Below are 8,852 nucleotides of genomic sequence, written 5' to 3'. Positions count from 1 at the left end.
CAGCAGTAGCCAAGGGCTCCCTCTGCTTTGTGAGCCAATGGCCCGTTGCTCTCATGCACATCACTGAATTAAGATGGGGCTCAGGTAAGTATAAGGTGGGCTGGGGAGAAACTGCCCCTAGAGGGTTTTTTTTTACCTCAATGCACAGAATGCAAAAGGTAAAAACACTTCTACCTTTAGAACTGCTTTAAGTTTCCTGTCATGCCTTTATCTACGCCTCCTATAACCTCCCTGGCGGTATGATTATTTCCGATTTTTGGTGCTGAAAGCGGTACCATTTTTTTGCATGGAAATATGTAGTTTTTTACTGTAGGCTGTAATTTTTAGGAATAACTCACTGAAATCTGTCCGAACAAGAGTCTAGTAAACATCCCGGATATGATAAAACTTGAAACACGAAATCATAAATTATAATTTAATAAATAATCATAAAAAATAATAATATAATAATAATAAATTTAATTCAATAATATAATCAAACCAAAAACACTGAAATTTGAAATACAGAGGCAAATTCGCACATCGCTAAGCAAAGTCGCAAAATTGTTTTCAGGGTCTGATGACGAATTTCCCCACGAATCATTATCACTCAATTCTGCAAGTGGTTCTAATTTACTATCGCTGTTCTCTAGCTGGTCTAAAACCGCTTTTGACCTAAAGGGACGCTTTTTGGACGCCATGGACTTTTCTAAGTTTCCAGGCAGAAAGAACAGTCAAAATGTAGGCAGGGCACAGGACAAAGCACTAGGGACAAAATATATGTGAAATGCATTGAAACAGCAATGTTTTACTATATAATAATCATTTTTAAAAAAATGACATTTTTTAAAAATTTCAAATTTGCTGCCGGTTCCGGCGCCCGTACGTCCCGACGTCACAGGGACCGGAACACGGAAGCTGGATGCTGGCATTGGCCAGAGGAGATGGCCAGGGACGCTGCAGGGAACACATCGCGGGAGCGAAGGACAAGGTAAGCGCTGCAGGGACTCCCTGAGCAACGCCGCATGGTAAGCCCGAGTGTAGCTCGGGGTTACCGCTCTTGGTACTGAAATTTTACCCCAAGCTACACTCAGGAATACCACCAGTGAGGTTAAACTAATATAGTATGTTGCTTGATTTAAAAGCTGTAGACATTCACTTTGGGTGTTTATGTTTACACACAAATCCTTCTGCTACATTGATTTACCTAATGTTATATTGCTTACTATGCAGCTACAAGAATGGATTTCAAGTAAGTCTTATGATTTACTGAAAAAGTAGAGCCTGTTCACTCTATAAAATGATCTTTGCAAAGTAAATTTTTACTTATCTCAGTGAATGAGTAAAGTAAAATGCAATAAACCTGTTTTTTTGCACCCACATAACTGGATGATTGAAATCAGCCCAGCTTCACTTTATTCATTAAGTGAAAAACTCTGAAATATGAAAATTCACTTTGGAAAGTAAACAGCCAATACTCTTTTAGTAAAGCAACCCCAGTGTATATAGGTTAAGATGCCCATTCCTTTAACTGCAGTTCAAAAAATTATCCTACTGTATGTAGTTAGATTATCTAGAGATAGAAAACTTTCACAAGAGAAAATATGATGTTTGACAGAAGTTAATTGATGACCAAAAATATTGCTTGGAAAGAATATATGTTGTGATAATGAGTTTACTAAACATACTGTACATTGGCTTATTTGGAAAGGCAGTGCATAATTTACTTACAATGTGCAATGTGCTGTAGACTATGGCACATGATAAAGATTTTATTTATTTATATATTTTTATATCACCTGACCTGATATCTGATTAGTAGGGGTTACTGCACTCTTTTTTATTTACTAAGTCTGTTAGCGTGCTTGACATGTAATCAGTTGCCAAGATAAATCACTGTAGATTTTTAAATGTGACAGTAAAGTGTAAATTATAATCTCTTCATTTTATTTCATTCCTCTGATCAGAAATCTGATGCAATGCTCATTAAGAATCATAGCGCTTTATATATCAAGATTGTTCTTGGAAATGTCTTGTTAAATGAAATACTTGATATTCATGTTATTTCATGCTGTGTTGGGATTTTAGAATCTCAAGCTTACTATGACTTTTTATTACAGGTCTTAGAATTCGACTCTTCAATTTTTCACTGAAACTTCTAAGCTGTATGCTGTATATAGTGCGTGTCCTTCTAGATGACCATTCTGAAGGAAACAAAGCATGGTAATGAATGTATACATTAATCTTTAACATTTTCTACAAGGTTATCTGTAAACAATTTGTACTTAAAAGATTAAAAGCTGAAAATTCGAATCCTAGAAATGGGTATTAAAATTGTCTGTCAGTTGAGATTTCATGTATTACTGAAAACTGGGGTCGATTTACTAAAGGAATCAACCAATCTTTTGCTAGCAAAATTCCTGTTTTTTTTTTTCAGTTTCTCTCACCTGAAATTGTTAATCCAGAGTGAACGATAGTTTACCTTATTTACTTACATTCAATACTTTGCAAAGTATGTATTTACTGTCCTACGTGGACAACCTCTACTCCTTTAAATATCAACCCCATAGGTTACTAGCAGCTCTTTAGAATAAGATAAGATAAAATAAGATAAGAGGGTCTGTTGTTATTTTTAAATAAACTTACAAGAAAATACAGTGCCACTTTCTCAACTACAAACAAAAAGATGCAAGAATACAATAATGAAATGTTTTTTTTTATGTGGATTTCCTTCTACCACTTAATTTTTCAATGCAATAAAACATTTATCTACTGGACTCTACATTACAGTTTTCTTCAACACTATTTATTTTAAATTACTCTTGAAAAAGGAATAATCTTAAAGTACAGTAAACCCACATTCTACTTTTCAGTGTTCAGCATGATGCGTCACCCTATATAGTTTTCTATGTATGCATCTTTAAGACTTTAGCTTGTGGCATGTATATGAAAGCGTATGTGGAGCCCATTTTTTTTTTATTTTGGACAGTAATCAGTAATCAGAATTTTAGTTTCCTTTTTTGCTGTCTGTGTATCATTTCTGTCCTGGAGGCACAACAGGACATGCAAAGAGATCTCTAAAACATTAGGTAAGTTCCCCTATTAGACCTTTGTCACCAAAACAGATGATCCCATTGGAAAATATAGCCTCATTCCCTTTTTTGGTGAAAATGATAACATTTTGAATTTCTTAGCATTTTCTGTTTTTCTGACAATGGTCACCAAGACTTAGAGAGAGTGAAAAAACCTAGCAGTACCAGCAATCAAAAAACTTAAAAGGGGTTCTAACCCTCCCCTATTCTATATAAAAGTTAAAAATAAAATGTTGGTTCTACACTGAATTTAGGCAGTTTTTATTTTGTGGGTACTCTGGCAAGTGTGTGCATGTAGATAGTATGTAGACTCAAGTTCTTTTTAATTTAGCCTCTTTATGATTCTCTAACTGCCAGTTTAGTGTGGCCATACCTACTGTTTACTATGTCACCATATGCATGCCACATAATGTTTCTCTTTTCAGTTCCAAAATCCTAGCCACATCCCTAGAAGCAATGCTGTCTGCAGACCTGTTAGGCAACCTAACAGCCAACTGAAGGAGGAACCGCACAAAGCAGTATCTGAGGTCTGCAGCATAAACTCCCCCCAAAAAAGCATTGTTGTCGATGGACCCCGAGCGCCCAGCAAGAGGCGCAGGGCAGATAATTGTATACACTGATGCATAATGCCAAACATACTGAAAAATAGAATTTGGTACATAATAAACAGAAATAAAATGGACTGTACAGTATAGTACTACTGTATGTTAAAGCTTTATGAATACAAGCAGTTGGTACAGTCAGGATAAACTTTAGCATGCCTCAAGTGGGATTAGGAAATACATGTTTCTTTTTGACCTGAGTGTGCACTACTTCAGACTTGAACTGAAAAGCATATGATATACAAAGAAAGGTCTTTAAGCTGAAAGCTTTCAGTGCAATATGTACCCCTGGTACTTTTAATGGAATATGTGCTTTTAGTGTAATATATTTCAGACCATGGCAAAACCATTGCATGCATTCAATATTCCTTTTAACTATAAATCAATTGAGCTGCTTGCCATTTTCTTTTTTGCTGTTAGTGGTAAACATACAAGAGTGACCTTTGGCTGCTCTGCCTGGGTCTTTCATGTGTCACTTGTTACTGTATTTTTGATGATGAAGTAACCTTTGGTTAAACTTGCTTGCTTACTGATATATTAATTGCCATATATGTCTTAGCAAAGCAGGACACACTATACAGAGCTGCATCAGTGTGGGATATGGCTTCCAAATAAATTTGCAAGTGCATATAACCAAGACCTCTGTTTTTCTTACAAGTTGGTTTTATTTAGGTTCCCTTTGCTGACTGGCAAAACTAAATGCTGTGAAATTGTATTTTTTATATTATTATACTTTTAACTGCTCCAAGTAAAAAAAAAATGTCTATCTTAAAAGATCTGACCAATATAGTATACTAATCTAATTTAAATCTTCTAAATAAAATAACAAATGATGGGCTCAGGTATAAGACATAATAGCACATCTGTTGAGCACTTCAATTCTGATGCTCCCAACTGAGGCCCTATTCAACTTCAAAGCGGACAGCCTTCTGAAATACCAATTGAAACTAATGACCAATGTTTTCATGGCTACTAAACAGTCCATAGCACAAACTGGGATAACTGACTCCCTCTCACTAACAGCAGTTAAAAATAGATTTCATATGACCTTGATGAATGAAAAGCTAGCAGCAAGACTGATGGATGAAATGTCCAAATTCCTAGCTTTGAGACCTGCTTGCGACAAGGGTTATCCCCCCATACCTCTCTCCCCATCTTCTCTTCACCTTCTCCTCCTCTCTCTTTTGTTTTCTTTTCACTCTTTTTAAATAGTTCTTCAGTGTTGAGATAAATAATATAACTGATTATTAAGCCTTCTTAACCACTGTGTATCTCATAAACAATTACCATTATTTTAAAATAAAATACTTGCTTTCACCTATTTTGTCTTTTGTTGCATTTCATTTCTGTTGGTCAGGTTTACATATTCTTTATTACACAAAGTGGTTGTAGAGTTATAAATGAACCTACTTACTTTAAAATATCAAATTTACAACCCATTTTACCTTTGTTTTGTCATGTATATTTTGCAACAAATTGGCTGGTTTTAGTTAATTTTGCTATATACACAGAAACATAGAAAAGTGAAGGCAGAAAATAGACCAAGTGGACCATTGAGTTTACCGCTTTTTTATTTGTTTGGTTATTTTTTGTACATATTTGTATTTTTTTTGGTAACTTTTTTTTTATTTATGTTTGTCACAAACATGTTTGAAACATTTTACTGTTGACTGGCTCACTACCTCTGCTGGAAGTCTGTTCCACACATAAACTATTCTTTCAGTAAAATATTACTTTCTAAGATTAGTTTTGAACTTTCCTCCAGTTAGTTTGAGGTCATGTTCCCGTGTTCTTGATTTTGTTTTCATATTGATCTTGATTTTGGTTTCATATTGAAATATGTATTAGAGAAGAAAGTCTGACTGTGTTTTCTTAATTGCCCATTTGCTATCTTCTTTACCCATTGCCCATTTGCTATCTGCTTTACAGTGTCAGTAATCACTTTACATGTAAATGTACACTCCATTCAAATATGATAACGAATATATAGTGAGTGCAGCCCACCTGTCCTCGGATTCTTTTTGTGATCATGGTATAGTTTTCCTAAAAACCTAAAGTTGCTTGTGACCAAGTGTTCTGAAAGCAATTTCTTTCCTCAGTTGCATATATTTGCAAATATGTGGAAGCCATGCACCATTATCTGGCATCCATTTAACTGTGTTTCCTACTGTAATCTATATTCCAACACTGAGACAAATATTGCAATGACTTATTTAAGAACAAGCTAACAAGGGTCTTAAGTCCATCAATCTATATATTTGAAGGAGGACTCTCCCCCCTTCTTGCACTGGAATTGAAGGAGCACTCAGATCTGAAATACGATATGTTTGATTTAGGTGTCTGTGCACCAACAGTCTATATCTAACATTTTTTAAGAGTTGGTAAAATGGGTACATTTCTTTTCTGAAGCTTCCTCACATCGTTTAACATACAGCAGCATTCTATTTACCAAACTAGCAAAGTAAAATGATGTACCACCTCATATGCCATAGATTAGAATTATTCTGAGCTATCTGGAGAGAAATAACATTGTACCTATTACACATGTTGAGATGTCTTGTTTATTACTTCATTGCAGGTCTCCTATAGTATGGGTTAACAGAAGTTTGGCCCTTTGGGGGCTTCAGGTAATGTAACATACTATTTTGTACTTCAAAAGTAATTTGCAAGACCAATATTGGTAGCATTGTGCTCATCCATAATAAAATTTGCCCTCTTTGTCAAATATCTATAGGGGAGCCCATTTACATTTTTTATTTTTATTTCTGCTTTCATTTGTGTTGTTTCAGCTTTCAACTGCTTTCATTCTAGCTGTGCAGTGTACTTACCTTCAGATCTCACTTATCAGAAGAGAAATAAGTCACTGCAGATTTCAGAAGCTTCTGAGCTCTCCTAACACAATGTCCAGCATTATCAAAGGGCAGAACACAACCCGTTATCAACAAGAAAAATAAACGTAGCATAAGGCAGTGTGCATCCACCTCTACTCAGATGACAAATCCTACAATAAATAAAAGCACATTATGACAGGCCAGAGACCATGAAATGCGTATTAAGCTAGTGCCTAGACAAACTTGTGTGCCAGGATTTTTTGGGGGGAAAGGTTAGAACATCTATCAAGTGGTTAGTGCTGTATGTTCTACTCGAGCAATTTTCCTCCAATGTTTGTCATAGTGACACCCCAGTGTCATGACAAGAAATATGAGGAATGGGGGTTATGGGACCCAATGGCACACACAAAAATGTATTTGTGATGCTCTGTTTGTTCCCATTGGAGAGATTTCCTATAATTTCCTGTCCCTCTAAATACAGGAAGTTAGAAAGAAGCTCCCAAATGCGGCCAAAAGACTACAAAAAAAAACCTGAAAGAGATTTGAATCCTTATATGACCTGTCTAAAAATGTCTAAAGCTAGTTTTTAACATATGGCAGATCTCATTTCATTCCCAGTAACACACCATCATTTCTTGGTGCTTGTGGGCTGTTTTTCCAATTCTCTCTCTCTGGGTATCTCTGTACCTGTCTAAAAGGGGTTACCCAATGCCATTGATAGTGTTCAGGTGTTGATTGGATAGTTGCTGTTATTGCATGTTACAGTGTTCTTGCCTCCTATAATACTCATAATGTATTTATTTAATATTTATTACAGGTACTTATATAGCGCCGTCAATTTATGAAGCGCTTTACATATATATTGTACATTCACAGCAGTCCCTAACCCTCAAGGGGTGTATCTAATACCTGAGGCTGCGAATTATGGGTTCCATCCCACATTTCTGCCTGACCTGATCCCAGAAAGTTTGGTGCCTGCTACACAAGATATGATAAATTTCTTTTCTTCCAACAATAAGGTGTTACAAGAGGCAATTGCTAAGGCCCAGGAGGATAATAAAAGGGCGTTTGACAGAAAAAGAAGAGGCGACCTGATCCTGCAACCAGGGGGCCAGGTCTGGTTAGCCACGACCAATCTAAAAATACCATGCCCATCAAGGAAATTGGGACCAAAGTTCATGGGGCCATTCCGAGTGAAATGGAAAATTAATGAAGTAGCTTATGAGCTCACACTTCCTAAATCATTTAAGATGCACCCAGGTTTTCATGTGTCTTTGTTGAAACCTGCAGTGCCAGATCCGTTCCCGGATTGGAGGTCCAGACCCCCAGAGGCCGTGACCATCGACGAGGAAGAGGAGTTTGAAGTTGAGGCAATTTTGGATTGTAGAAAGAGGGGAGGCCAAACGCAGTTTCTCATTAAGTGGAAGGGTTATGGTCCTGAGGAGAATTCGTGGGAGCCATCCCAAAGCGTCCATGCCCCTAGGTTGGTTCGGGAGTTTTTCCACAACCACCCACAGAGGAGAAATCAGTTGGGCATCCGGAGGCTGCCCGTAGGGGGGGGCAATGTCAGGAATCCCAGAGATCACCACGGTGCACGAATCTGCACGGGCATAGGATCCTGACAAGACATACAGGCAGGCGGGCACTAGGACCCAGGCACGCCTGTCACCAATGACGGCCGGGCAGGCACTAGGACCCAGGGGCACCTGTTGGCACTGGGTGGGCTATTTAAACCAGCTTGTGCAATGCTCACATTGCCGTATGGTCTTCATTCCCTGTTCATTGCTTGTCTGTTCCTGCGTGAGATACCTTGTTGCCGACCCTGCTTGATCCTGACCTCTGCAGACCGTCTCCTGCTCTGATCCCTGGCTCGTCTGACCATCCTTTTGCTTACTCCTGATTACCTGACCTCCTGTTGCTGAAACCTGGCTTGTGACCTGACTACTCTCTGTCCGCTGCTCTGTACCGTTCTGCCTCTGCTGTTACCGACCCGGCCTGCCTGACTACGCTACACGTACTCTGTCATCCATCCATCCTGCAGGCATCCGGTCATTACTGCCCAGGTCTGCCAGCCTCTTCACATCAGGCTCTCTTCCGATACATACCTCCGGCGGTTCCCTCTACCACAGTCAGGTGCACTCAGGGGTCACGACCTGGTCTCAGTCTGCTCCAAGTCCATCCCCACCATCAGGGGCCCTGGTGAATAAGCAGATTGGGGCTTAGACCCTGTGCCCTGGGGAATCCCATTCTGTGGGTTGCTAGAGATACCGCCGGGTGGATCGTGACACGTATCTATTAGAGGATCCATGCAAAAATTTAAATCTCCTGCCCCAATTAGTTTACCTTTT

Source organism: Staurois parvus, unplaced genomic scaffold (assembly GCF_062004578.1).
Source record: "Staurois parvus isolate SC_StPar_1 unplaced genomic scaffold, SC_StPar_1.0 ptg000318l, whole genome shotgun sequence".
NCBI lineage: Eukaryota > Metazoa > Chordata > Amphibia > Anura > Ranidae > Staurois > Staurois parvus.
The sequence above is the reverse complement of the archived record's forward strand: the minus strand, read 5'-3'. Positions refer to the sequence as shown.